At 39.3% G+C, this 14936-nt stretch overlaps 1 protein-coding gene and 1 long non-coding RNA gene across 6 annotated transcripts in view; one reads left to right on the forward strand and one right to left on the reverse strand.

The window, feature by feature from the left end:
• CNTN4 (contactin 4) overlaps positions 1-14936 on the forward strand; it is a 959696-nt gene that overhangs the window by 894321 nt on the left and 50439 nt on the right. The window lies entirely within an intron of this gene.
• On the reverse strand, positions 10170-13796 carry LOC107970540 (uncharacterized). Its single transcript, XR_001713137.4, has 3 exons — positions 13728-13796; positions 11812-11870; positions 10170-10249 (listed from the first exon to the last, which is right to left on the reverse strand). It is a non-coding gene; the product is annotated as an uncharacterized LOC107970540 (long non-coding RNA).

The following is a 14936-nucleotide window of genomic DNA, read 5'->3' on the forward strand; positions in this document are numbered from 1 at the left end:
GGTAGGTAATTGTGCCTCTTGTTCTTCCTGTGTTCACAAAGCGTGACATAACCTGGAAATCTGATGAAACAGGGTGTGATTATTTCCGCTGACATTCTTATGGACATGTGTGAGAGCCACATAGGTTGAGCAAATAACATGCCTTTGGCGATATCAATCATGAGTAGAATGATTCCCCTTTTGTCCAAATCTCTCTGTAAAAACCTTCTCTCCTTTTGTAATGCTGATTGCATACCATGACAGTCTGCCCTGACTCCAGCCTGCCCATCACTTCTCCATCCTTGGTCTAGAGGGAAGATGTAATTCCTTAGCTGTTACATTTCTCTATGCCAACTCTGTCCTTTCATAGCAAAGCCTCTATGCTGAAGACAGGCCTCGTATTTTTGCTTTTGGCATAAAAGACACTCTGTGGGTCAAGAAGCTTGTGTGGTAACATCACCTCATTAATAATCAGGGAAAGGCAATGTAAGCATCTGTGTGGTGTGATTTTTTTACATATGAGATTGGCAAAAGAGAAACATCTAACAGTACCTTTTGTTGGTGACTATGTGAGGAAAATGGTACTCACACACTCTGAGTAGGGATAGAAATTGCAATAGATACTATGGAGAGCAAGTAAAATTGAGAAAGTGCAATCTCCATGGCCCAGCAATTCCATTTTCTGGGCGTTTAACCTAGTGGGATTCACACGTGTTCTGAGGCAGACTTGCAAAGGTGTTCCTTGTGTTGTTGTTTGTAATGAAAAAAAAAACAAGGAAATTAAAGAATAATACATATGGTATCATTTTATTTAATATATTGTATGATTAAATATAAAATTAGTAATATAAAATAATACCTTATAATGTTTGCATACAGAATACACATGCAGCATAAGCCCTAACTCAGTATTTGTGGGGAGGATACCTGGAGTGAGATTATGTGAAAGGACTTTAGCTGTATTGGTAATATCTGTTTGGGTAAATTTTTAATATATATTCATGGGGGGAAAAAGGCTGGAGGTACATGAAAATGTGTTAAAGCCTTCTAATTCTGGAAGAGGGAATATGAGCACATATTGGTAAATTTTTGTTGTAGTTTTATATGTAAAATATTTCAAATTAAAAAGAATACCTCAGGTCAGAATCCTACATGGTCAGATATTGCAGGCAAAGCCATCCAGACAGGAGGTCTGTTTTTTCAGTTCTCTCTCAGATATTGTAGAAGAGATACCTTTTACCTGGTGATATTTAACCCATCCCATACAAATAATTTCTTTGTTGTAAGGAAAAAACTCTCCTATAAAATGAATTAATGAATTCTTTTGTAATGAATATTTACTAATCAGAATAAACAAAACAAACAAACAAAAAAGGCAAACAGAATATGACTCTTTGGCTTCATTATATGTGAAGCACATAATTAATTTCTTTTCCAGCAATTCAAAGAGACTTATGTTATACTGATTCAGTTTAATTGAACTTATTACCACAAGAAGATAATAAGAAGTATATTGAAGATATCCATCTGGCTTGCATTGAAAACCTCACATGTTTCATTCTTCATGACTGTCATAGGCCATACTAATTGCCTCATTTCAGCTGTTTTATAATCAGTATGATTTAGCTATGAATGCGATAAAATTCTTACTCAAGAGGAAGTGGATATTAAAAAGCATAGATCTCTCACCCAGCTCTGCTACCACTTCTGAACTCATCCTCAGCATTATTACAGTTATATATTTTTGAAATACATAAATAAAAATCTATCTTTTTCTCGTGCATATCTTTTTAAAGTACATCTGTCATCTTCCTTCTGTCATCCTGCCATCGAGCTATTCCTTTACTGAAGGAAAGAAATGGTTTATGTTAAGCTTTTCAGTTCATTAAATGTTTAAATCTCAAGGTAGGTTGTTTTCAAACTATGGAGTCTTTAAAAATAATTTCCATAGCTGAAATGGAGTTTAAATGGCTAATTGTGTAATAAATAAAGAGAAAAGAAAACTTAGGCACTTTTGCCTTCTGTTTCTAAACATCTGAACTTCCTGTGGCTTGAGAATGATGCTTTGTCAGGTAGACCGGTTTTATGTGCACATGATCTCTCAGAAGAAGAGGAGTTTGTGGTATGTCTATGTGTATGTTTTAAATCATCTGTCTCCTTGTACCTTAGAGGTGGTCCCATGGGGGCAGCAAACAGTTGGTCCCAAGTCTGAAAGGGAAAGCTTGGTCTCTTATAAAGCTTGAATCAGAAAGGAGACGTGTCAGAATAATTCATGAGTGACTCTCCCCTTCCTGTTTTGGCATTTGTTTTCTGTGCCAGAGGCAGGAGGAGTATAACTCTCAAAGAGGCAGTCCTACCAAATCACGACTGAATTTCTTTGGCTGTCGCAGGCAATCAAATTTAAGAAAACTGCCCAAAAGACTTTAGGCCTTTAGGTTAAATACAGACTCTGACCAAGATGAAAGCAAGTTAATTAACATTTTCATCATCTCTCTCTGATTTACTGTAGAAGATCCATTTCTAAAAGGTTAAAATGGTTGTCTCTTTTATGTATCCATTTGAGGAGTTGAAAGTAGGTTCCTGGTTATGGGAGAGGAAATGTAAGCAGAACGTTTAGAGTTAACAGTGGCTTTTTGCTTGGCCTTCTAGCAGGTCTATAATCAGTGTGCAAAAGTGCAAGACATAATTAAGTGAAGATTAACAACATTGCTTTGAAGATTTCCCAAACTGGAAAACATACCAACTGTCATCTTATTAACTTTTTCCCTTTTTCTCTGTCTTCAAAAGTAGAACTGCTTATAAATGTAAGTAAAGCTTGGATTCTACCTAGAAGAGGAGGATCCAAAGGGTCAAATCAGAACTGCCTTCTCCTCCATGTAGACTTTCATAAGCCTGGCCCACATCTCTCCTGATAGAACATGTGTCTGCCTCCATTGGCTTTGTCCACAGCATAGGTAGAACACCTGGTCACTGTGCAATTTGTACCAACACTTCAACTTCTTCATGTGTAAGACAAAGGAAATTAAATTATAATGACCAGTGTAGTTGATGAGGGGACACTCTGATGCAATCCAAATATGAGGGAATAGTCAAAAGGTACAAAAGACAAAACTATCTCCTCCCTGTAGGCCATTGTGAGCCGTAGGCCATTGTGAGCCGTAGACCACAAGCATCAGAATCACGTAGGAGTCTTTAAATAAATGCATATTCCTGGACCCTACCTCTGACCTGCAGAACCAGAATCTCCAGGGATGAGACCCAGGAATTTTCATTTTCAACAAGTTCTTCAGGGAATGCCTACACTCAACAAAGCCTGCAAACTTAGGAGCTCAACCTTTAGGAGTAGATACTGATAAACAAAGACACAGAGCTGTGTTCAAAGTACAGAAGGAACACAAAGGGAGGCATAACTAACTAAGAGGTAAAGGTGACAATTGAACAGGGAATTGAAATATGAATAAGAGTCTACCAGATTAAAAGAAAATGTCAAGGTAATCCCAGGAAAAAGAAATGTATCTAATGGCCCCAGTACATGAAGGCTCCAAGCATATTCAGGGAAAATACAGTGGAAAAGTGAGGGGAACACACCCATAGCTATTGCTCATATTTCAGGAACTGTGGAAAATAGGCAAATACTTTGATTCCCTTTTTAATGGAAATAAAACAGATTTCATGAACTGTAGCTAAGTGACATGACGCCAACTTCAGTAGAAATTTTGCTTCTTCTAAGAGACATTAGAATGAAAAGTAGTTATCACCAGCATATGATTTTTTAAAAATTATGTTGTAATTATATTAGTTGTAGAAATATTAGCAAAAAGATAATCTCATCATTCAGAGAGATCCACATAAATATTTTTTATATTTTCTTCTAGAATTACATCCAGGCTGAATTCAATCCGTATCTACATCTGTATCTTAACTGTGTATGTATCTGTTCTCAGATCTGTAAATAAATATCCTTATCACAAAAAGATCATACTGTATACACTGTTTGTAACTTCTTTTTTCATTAGTGTCTTTCTACCAGCATAGATTATTTTGAACAATAAATAAGGACTAGCCTGGTTTCTTTATGAATATGTTTCTATCTCCTGCTCCTCAAAATAGCATCAGCAAAACAAAACAAAAAGAACAACTCTTGTAATATCTATGTGGGGAAGATAGAGGAATCTGGGGGATGTTTAGGAGGATTGTTTCACATGTTTTACCCTGAAAGTGTTGGTTTGGGGATTGTCTTAGTCCACTTGTGCTGCTATAATAAAATACCATAGACTGGGTAACTTGTGAACAATAGCAGCTTCTTTCTCATGGCTCTCGGGGCTGGGAAGTCCAAGAGCAAGGTGCTGGCAGGTTTGGGGTCTAGGGAGGGGCCAATTGTCAGTTCCTAGATGGCACCTTGAATACTGCATCTTCCAGAGGGGAGGAACACTGTGTCCAGAGGGGAGGAACATGGCTAATTTGTCCTGACATGGCAGAGAGGATGGAACAGCAAAAGAAGACAAAGTCCCCACACGAAGGTCTTTTATAACGACACCTAACCTCATTCATGACTCAGTCACCTCCTAAAAGCCATACTTCTTAATAGTGTTGCATTAAGGATTATGTTTCAACATGAATTTTGGAAGGGACACAAACATTCAAACCATAGAAGGGATTTATGTCAATGGGGGAATGAAATCCCTAGCCATTCTCTGCCCTTTCCTCAAACTTTTCCTATTGAAATTTCTTATCAGTTGACACATGCTGTTACTGATAACATGCTGAGTACATTCTCTGATCACATGAATCATTAGGGAATAAACTAAATATCAGAATTAGTATTCAAAATGAGTTTGAAAGATAATCATGTGAACCAAGTGTAACAAGATACATCTTAATAGTGATAAAATATAAAGATTTGCATTTTTCTTCAAAACTGAGGATGAGAGAGCCAAATTTTAGTGTCAGGTTGTGATAGGTCTTAGATGACTATAACATCATTTATGAGTCTACGATATGTATACTCTTTAAAAAAAAATTAAATCTAGAACATAATAGTGTCCAAAACAAGAGAGGGGGAAATATAGAGATCTACTGATAAAAATACAACTGGAAGAGGATTGCTTTTAAGATAGACATTAAAATTTGAAATCACCTTAAAGAGTGACAACTGGGATGATAGGAACAGCTGTAGAAACTGAGGCTGGGTAATCCAAGGAAGAGAAGACTTACAGAGGGTGGGAGGGGAGGGGTGGTCAGTGTTTTCAAACATTTAAAGAGATATCAAACTCTATGTGACATCAGAGGGCAGTACCATAAGAGATGAGCAGGAACTGCTGGAGCAGAGGATATTACTTACGTTTGATAAAAGGAAAATTTTCAAACAATTAGGCCATTGGCCTATTATGTATGACATTCATTTCCAGACTAGACATCTACTCTAGGGAAATATGGCAGAAAGAATTCATGTATCAGATACAAGTGTGTGGTTTGAGTAGCCTATAGGGTCATTTTCTATTCATCTTAGCATTCTCAGGGCCTGCCCTAAGTAAATGTTGACTCATATATCCCACCCAACTCTGAAATGTTATCATTCTCTGATTTTATAGCTTTGAAAACTTACTTCTGCCCTAATGTGCTTCTACTCCAGAGCAAAAGCATACCCCTAGGTTGAATTCTGTCACACTGACTTTGTTTTCTTACTGTAGAGTCTTCCTTTCTTCCTTTTTTTTGCTTTCAATGTGAATTTATCCATAATCAGCAATGCAGTATGGGTTGAAAAGGTTATTCCGCTAATTTTGAGTAATATATTCTCAAGTAACCTATTCTCAAAATAGAGTCCAATAAAAGTATCCGTTTTCTATTTAATCATATGTTGGGATTTGAAGGGGTTCAATAAACAGTACCTTGTTCAGTGCCTGAGTTTTGAAACACTTGAGAAGTAAGTTGAGGCAGTTGGGCAGCTGAAAATCAAATGTCAGCTTTGCTAGTGATAAAGGGGAATGTGGCTCAGGGACATAGCAATAATGGGCTTCCTAACACTGAACTCCAAATTAAGCAGACTTTTACCGCTACACAACCTCAAGTCTCTCTCACTACGAAAAGAAAAATAAGGAGTGGAGGATCAACGCAATAGGTGTACATCCTTCACTCTTCCAGGAGAAAGAATGGCACTGAGCCAAGAATTCCTCATTGTTTTTTCCCAGATGCATCACTGGATAAGGAGTGAGTAAGAGGAAAAAAGAGGACAGGCATGTTAGGAAACATCAGGTGTGTTTAAATGTCAGCTATAGACCAAGGGTTACAAACTGGTAGCTCTCATGGCTAATTTGACTTGAACCCACAGACTTGTATTGTTTGGCTGTCAGAGTATTTAAACCTTTTAAATTAGAATGCCTTTAGACAGGGGGCATGTATTCTCTAAACTGACCCCAGACCTAATTATTCCGTATTATCTTATAGCTCTAAATCACATGCTTAGGATACTGCCACATCCTCTGTAAGCATTTGACACGCAGTATTAAGTGGGTCTCATTGCTCTATGAAAAAAAGCCAGCTCTTGATTATTTCCAATTTTTAAATTATTAAGTAGATGCAAATTGACCATGATGGGGATTTGAGAAGACGACAACTAGAGAAGAGAATGTTTCTAATCTTTCTATTTATAATGCTGTACATGATTCTACACTGAATCTGCATTTCACTCCCATATCTATACCAGAAGGTTATCAGTGGAAGAGAAATTCAGTTATCTGAATGGACATGATCTTCTCAGGAGCAGTCAGTGGTTAATTGGGACAAGAAAACACAAGTCATTATCATTGAGAAATCTGGAGCAAATTGAGGCAGGTTGTCACCTTTCACCAGGAAACAAATTAGCCCTGTCTTTAAAAAGACTTCTTTCTCTCTCTGCTGACTGGGGATTCCTGTCAACTGCCAATGAAATAGGGAGAGTGTAGATTAATGGTACTATAACAGTGGCCATGAAACAACCATAAAGCCGTTTTCTAATTTTTATGAATATTTTTAATTGATTCGACCAGTGTATTTGAATGACAAAATTTGTGCTAAGCTTCAGCTCCAGAAAATCAGGGTGCCATCTTCCAGCTGAAATCATTAGTGCACCGGTCTGTTTGGGGAAAGTATAAAGAAAAAGCCATAAAATACCGACAAAGTAGCTCTTCCTCTTGGCTAATTTACCTTCATGAACTCCTTGCCAACTAGGGACGAATATAATTCAGGTTTAGCTCAAAAAAGAGAGAAACAGAGATAGAGAGAGAGAGAAATAATAAAATAGTAGGTAACATCCTGAGTTATAAGGGTTGCAAGTAGGATAAAACTTGAGATATGACCTACTTTTTCTACAATTTGTGAATATGGGAATCATTGCAGTCTAATGCAAAGAACAGTGAACTGAGGTCCTGTACATCTGGGGGCTGGTTCCCAGATTCCAGTTTTCTCACCTGTAAAATGAAGAGCTTTTAATCGAGAAAATGAAGTCCCCTTCTAATTCTAAAGTTCTCTGATTTGATGAAGAAGAAGTTGGAATAAAGCATTAAAACATTCCAATTTCAAATTTATTTGTTAACAGTAACAACAAATTTATCCAGAGATATTCTAACTGAGGCACCCCCAAAAATGAGATGAAATTTTTCATGTGCAAGAGATTTCTATTTTATGAACATTTATTTTACATGCATCAGGTTATGGTCACTCAAGGAAAGAGAAAAATTACCATTTAAATAGTGTGGGCAGTTTCACCAACCAGCTCATCCACGAGTGGTCATGCGATGAGGACCTGAAAGGACATTGGACTCAGTTTACCTCGATCTTCGTATACCTGTCAAAATGTGATGATCTTGCCAGGCTGAATAGAATTGATGACATTGATGTTACACAGTATGGCCACCAAACACAAGCAAGCCACTTCAAATGGCTCACAGAGAAAGGGCTAGAGAGAAAACTGGTTCATTTGAACAGCATATTGATTCCAAGGTGGTGCCTTCCTGGGAGACTTTTAAGGGCAGTTTTCAGTATATAAAATGTTTTGTTTTAGATACTGACTTTAAAACTGAGCCATGTGTAGATGTATCAGAAGGCAAGGAAAACTTGTATGCAAATGTCCATAGAAGCATTATTCATAATAGCCAAAGTGAAATCAACCCAAAGGCCCATCAGCTGATGAATGGATAAACCAAATGTGGTGTATCCATACAATGGACTATTATTCAGTCATTAAAAGAAATGAAGTACTGATACATGCTATTGATATGTGGATGAACCTTGAAAATATGATGCTAAGTGAAAGAAGCCAGACACAAAAGGCCACATACTATATGATTCCATTTCTATGAAATTCCCAGAATAGGAAAATTTATAGAAACAGAAAGTAGATTCGTAGCTGCCAGGGGATTCAAGGAGGCAAGAATTAGGACTGACTCCTAATAAGTACAGGGCTTCTTTTGGGTATAATGGAAATATTCTGGAATTAGATAGTAGTCATGGTTGCACCAAAAAAAAAAAAAAAAAAAAAAAACCCCACTGAATTGTATACTTCTTAAATGTTTATTTATTTATTTTTGAGACAGAGTCTTGTTCTGTCACCCAGGCTGGAGTGCAGTAGCATGATCATAGCTCACTGCAGCCTTGACCTCCTGGGCACAAGCAATCCTTCCACCTCAGCCCACTAGGTAGCTGGGATTACAGGCGCACGCCAGCACACCACCAAGCCCTACTAATTTTTCTGTATTTTTTGTAGAGACAGGGTTTCGCCATATTGCCCAGCCTAGTCTAGAACTCCTGGGCTCAAGTGATCCTCCCGTCTCAGCCTCCCAAAGCTGTAGGATTACAGGTGTGAGCCACCATGCCCGGCCTGAAGTGTATACTTTAAAAAGGTGAATTTTATGTTATATGTATTATATCTTCAATTATAAAAGGAAAAAATAAGTAATGATCTATTCTGCACACTTAAAAAAAAAAGAATGAATGAAGACAAGAAAGAAGTAATGAAGCAAATTCATCAGCTGTGATCTCCAGATGTCCTAGATGTCCTAGAGCTTGACATATTCTTAGGGGTCACCAGCTTTTCTCCTCTCAGTTACTTTGGTGGTTTTCCTGATCCTGCCTCTACTCTGATAACAGCCCTCCACTCTATTCCTAGAAAACACTGTTGGACAATAGTCCCCCCATCAGTCTTCCACCCACTGTAGCTCTACAAAATCTGGGCACCCTTCCTCTCTATTTCTGTGACACCGTACCTGATATTTAAGGCAGAGTTACTGGACAGAGAAGGTCTCTGGCAGATCCATTACAGTCCCTCTGTTCCCTTTTCTTCTAATGTATTATAGAGGGAAGAATATAGGCTTTGAAGATAGACAAATCAGGTTCAAATCTCGACATTACCACTTATAAGCTGTTGAAAGGGCGCTTGTAAAATTTATATAATAGTACCTATTTCATAGGATAGTTGGGAAGACTAAATTAGATGATGTTTTAACCTTAATCAGCACACACCAGCACTCAAATAGTTACTCTCTTCTCTTGCTCTACTGTTCACAGCCCACCAATGAGAACCCCAGTGTCTGGCCAAATGGCCGCATTCTGCTAACATCTTGTCTATGCCATTGTGTATTTGGCTTCACAAATAAAGCCTTTCAGACCCACTGGGGCAGTGGTCCTGTACCTGTAGCTCTTCAGGGGTCAGCTGGGTGGCTCTATCCCCATGCCTTTGGGTGGAGGCTGCCTGGTCGGTGGAAGCAAGTTGAAGCTCCTTCTTTTAAAATTCAAGAGGCAGCCCTGATGATCTCTGAATCACCTTTAGCGTCACTCTTCCCTTGTCTGGGAAGTAAGCACACATTCACTGCCAAATAGCTTTATGGTCTTCCATAAAATCGAAAAATTCTGGTAGCCCTTCTTCAGTTCTTCCCATCTTCTTCCTCTTCAGTTTAAATTGGAAGTTTTCCTGCTGGGGTGGCTGATTAAGTCAGTGATTCACACTGAGGCTAATCTCCTTACCCAAAAATCACTTGGCCACATCCTTTGTATTCTCTTCAGAAAGTGCTTTTCCCTTTTTATTTTTGTCTTTGCAATATGGATAGGCTGAGATTTTTTTCAAATCTTTAATTTCTACTTCCTTTTTGCTTACTAATTCTGTCTTCTGATCATTTCTCTCTTCTCACATTTTGCTATAAGCAGTCAGGAGGAACCAAGCTACTCCAAACTTTGCTTAGAAATCTCTTCAGCTAAATATCCAGTGTCATCACTTGCAAATTCTCCCTGCCAGAAAACACTAGAACACAAACACAATTCAGCCAAATTATTTGCCACTTTTTAACAAGGATCCCCGTTTCCGCAGCGTAAGCAGAAATTTATTTCTCACAGTTCTGGAGGCCGTGGTCTAGAGAGTTCAAGACCAAGGCACTGGCAGATCCAGGGTCTGGCTAGGGTCTGCCTCCTGGTTTGGAAATGGTCATTTACCACTGTATCCTTATGTGGCAGTAAGAGAACTAGCCAGCTTTCTTTCCTCTTCTTATAAGGGCACTAATTCCATTCATGAGGGATCTACCCTCATGACCTAATTATTTCCCAAAGACCCCACCTCCTGATACCATCACATTGGGATTAGAGTTTCAACATAGGAATTTGGGGGTTGGGGAAACAAACATTAGTCAATTGCACTCTATCTCAGCACACTTTATAGAATTTTTTTTTTTTTTTTTTTTTGAGACGGATTCTCACTCTGTCGCCCAGGCTGGAGTGCAGTGGCACGATCTCGGCTCACTGCAAGCTCTGCCTCCCGGGTTCATGCCATTCTCGTGCCTCAGCCTCCCAAGTAGCTGGGACTACATGCACCCACCCCCAGGCCCGGCTAATTTTTTTTGCATTTTTAGTAGAGACGGGGTTTCAGGATGGTCTTGATCTCCTGACCTTGTGATCCACCCGCCTCGGCCTCCCAAGGTGCTGGGATTACAGGCATGCGCCACCGCGCCCAGCCCACGCTGTGTAGATTTTTAATAATACTTTTGTTATCTAAACGTACTTTTGGTTTTGGTTATTTGAACTTCATGTCACCCTCATGGGAACATAAACTTCACGATCAGAACACTCACCTATACTCATAGTCTTTGACACGTCTGGCCCATATTAGGTGCTCTGTAACAATTTATTGAATCAATGGAAGAATGAATGAATGAAAGGACCACATGACCAGGTCTCCTTTTGCAGTGCATTGGAATCATCCTATCTCAGAGTTGATTCATAAATTGCCCCAACTAGAAGGTCCCTTTGCGATTTTTGAAAGAGATAGTGATCATCTCTTCCAGCTCATTCTTTTTGCAAAGGATACTAGAAAGGGAAAATTTTATATTCAAGCTAAGGCCCAATAATTAGGCCTTTTACTATACCTTATTGTCTCACAGAGGAACTCAGCAAATTCTTGTTATTCAAGTAACTACTGAGCAAATTAGTAAGTAGCAGACCAAGGAAAAACAGAGGTTGTCAATGGGGCATAGTGAAAGGGACATGGGCTTTGGTGTCTGCCAGGCTCGATTTCATATACTAACTCCAGACTTTCTTAGCAGCTCTATACCATGGAACAATTAATCTCTAGAAGTTTCCGTTTTTCCTCCTTAAAATGGGAGGTCCAACCTGTTATAAGAATTAGAATTTTCTCTGTCAAACATGTAAGAGCTCCTGGTGTTGAGTGTGTACCTTTAACTGATAATCAATATCATTGTGTTTGTATTCCTTTTGCTACCTCCCCCCGCCATCAACTCCACTACCATTTATCCAAGAGCGATGTCTCCAAGTGCTTAACTGTGTGTCTCACTGTGTAGTTCCCTGAAAACTTACCAAATCCCAGCAGTGTTTTTGTAGCAGCACTGAAGTCTGAGAAATTAGTCACTCTCCTCCTAGAAAAAGTAAATCATTACTGTATATCTACTTCTTATATTTATGTTGTTTACTATTGTGCATGTATTATAAAACCCACAAATCAATGCTCTCAGCAGGCAAAACTGTTCAAATCTGCAGCACGTCTTGTTGTGTACTAGGTATTTGACAAAACAGTATCTATCTGTCCTGAATTCTGTTTTCTGAAGGATGGTAGTGTGAGCACTGGAGTCTGTGATTGATTTCTGAGTAACTTGTACTTTATCAAGGAATAGATGTGATTTCTCATGTATCTGATTAACCCTCCCTGTAAGATTACCATCATTTCTATAATGCCAGTGGATTATTCTGTGCTTGGAAAGATGTATATCAGATCATTTTAATCAATAGCCTACAAAAGGTGTCACCTGGCTCTGCCTGTGGTTATCTATAATATCTCACCCAAAGGGTGTTGTCATTTTTCAAATAACCTGTTTAACTTAAAGCACCTAGGAAATGAAGTTGCCTTTATTTTGAAACAGTATGCAGAACAATATGTTAGGTGAATAAAATGTATGCTTGTTTTCTGCATGTTACCCTATTAAAAAGAGAGAATACCAGTGTGGTAAAATATCCACTTATCCATCTCCATCACACAAGACTGGCTTGGTAACCCATAGATTGGCATGGGAGCAAGATAAAAGTAGGGTATGCAATAGATTCTGTGCTGGCATAGCAAAATGGGAGCAATGAGGAAGTGACACTGGGCTATCATATAATCTTTTATCCCAATTAGAATAAATGGGGTGCTGCAGATAGGCTGGAACAACAGAGATAAACCCAAGACCATCCTGGGCAAGCAAGGACACATGTCAACAATAAAGTCATACCCTGTTTTGTAATTTAGGAAACTTTCTCATGATGTTGAGTAACTGGGACATTTGGGATTAATGATGTACCTGTGATGTACTCCTCTTTTGGATTCCCTGAGAAAAATCTTTTGAGATATAAACTAATCATTGCTTACTATTCAGCCATGTAGAGAATGTGTGTTTCCATACTTAAGATAATGAGTCCTACTAAGAGAGAAGAGGTATTAATTCTTGGGAGGGATAATTTTATATCAAGTTTAGACAGTTTTCAGCCTGCACTAAGCTCCTTTTTTATGGCCAGTTTAGGAAAAATGCTAATGCCCCATATCCAGACCTGTTTGGAGATAGAGCAAGTCAAGCAGAAAAACGCCATTCTCCTAAATGAGCATTAGGCCACAGAACACGAAATCCATCAGGCAGCATTTTACCTGGCATGGATCCGCCAAAGAAAACAAACAAATCAGAGTTGGATGTTTTAAGACTAAATAACAGCAAGCCAAAGAAAGAGCATTTACATTGAAAAAACTGTAAAGGTTGACAACATCCTCAACTCATTAAATATGATGGGGAAGGGTAAAATATGTAGCACTTTTGCTCCTTAGTGTGGGCTTTGAAGCCTCTCCTTCAATCGTGATTTCACTACTTCGTCTCTAAGCTATAGATTCTGCCTTTGCAAAAAGAGAATACCCACCTCCCTAAGTCGTTCCGTGTCTAAGAAAGGTAACATTATGCAGAGCATTAAACATGTAACCTGACACAGAGACACTCTACATAAGAATAGGTCATTTCCCTTCTAAAACGACCCAGATTTCTAGAGGCAACTAGCTATAGCTTGATACAAAAGTGTTGCAGTTTTTGCCATTACTTTTAATGCAATTTAAAACGCAACGACTTTTGCACCAACCTAATACATTAGGAATAGACAACAGCAGTAGCAGGCATTCGGGTTTCCCATTGTCCTCGGCATTCTAGGGCAAACCACCGAGATCTAATAAGCTGTGAGATTCCAAAAGAAGGGCGCCAAACCTTGGGCTGCACGGCTTCAAACTTCGTCATCATAGAATCACCAGCGTCTTTCTTGGTATGATCTGCGGGCTAGAGGACAAGCCCGGTGTTATTAGCGCGGTGAGCAAGTGGCAAGAGCACCACCTCAGGAGTCACAACTGGGGAAGTACCATGCCTTGCCCTGACATGACTGGAGAGTAGGGGCCAATGTTAGACTGTAAGAGTTGACTAGGATTGATTGCCATAAACACTGGGCCATGGTTAGTTTCCTCGGAGCATTGCAGAGAGCCTCTTTCTCTGGGAGGCCAGCCTACAGGAGATCAGTCTTAGACAAGTTAACCTTTACCTTTCAATTATCATGGCTTAAATTTTTAGGAACTCTCTTCTAGTATCTGAATGTTCCTTATTTGTAGCACCCTTTTCTTGTTTATGCAAATAAACAAGAAACACCCTTTTCTTGCTACTGTCAATTCAATATCTAATATTTCTCTGAAAATAATAATGACAGAATTCCTTTTTTTTTTCGAGATAGAGTCTTGCTCTGTCACCCAGGCTGGAGTGCGGTGGCCCAATCTCAGCTCACTGCAAGCTCCGCCTCCCGGGTTCCCGCCATTCTCCTGCCTCAGCCTCCCGAGTAGCTGGGACTACAGGCGCCCGCCACCACGCCCGGCTAATTTTTTGTATTTTTAGTAGAGACGGGGTTTCACCGTGTTAGCCAGGATGGTCTCGATCTCCTGACTTCGTGATCCGCCCTCCTCGGCCTCCCATAGTGCTGGGATTACAGGCGTGAGCCACCACACCCGGCCAGAATTTCTTTTTGCTTGCCTTGAAATTGATCTTTTGTGTTAGTTGTCCTCACATGTCTATTGACTCACAGTTGTTGGCCCATATTTAAGAGTGTGGCACGAAAAAGCCTATGTGAAGCCGTGAACATGTAGATGAAGTTCATTGACTAAGAACTGGGCCATTTCCTTGTGGAACTCCCCATACCCACATTAATATTTTGGTGTTTCCTTTTCGGCTGATCGCTACCTAGAGAAAGAATGTCTAGTACCTAGTCTCATTTGGAAGAACATAGAACTCAACACCAGTGTCCTGGGAGCCTCCTTGGGGAAGGAGACTGAGAATCTCAGCTTCACTGTATGAACACTCACTAAATCCCTGCTATCCTCAGTTCAACCTGGTGTCCTCTGGCCCAGAGACCTACCTCTGTATTACCTGCTCAGAAAG

The sequence above is a fragment of the Pan troglodytes genome, chromosome 2 (genome assembly GCF_028858775.2).
Source record: "Pan troglodytes isolate AG18354 chromosome 2, NHGRI_mPanTro3-v2.0_pri, whole genome shotgun sequence".
Taxonomy (NCBI): Eukaryota; Metazoa; Chordata; class Mammalia; order Primates; family Hominidae; genus Pan; species Pan troglodytes.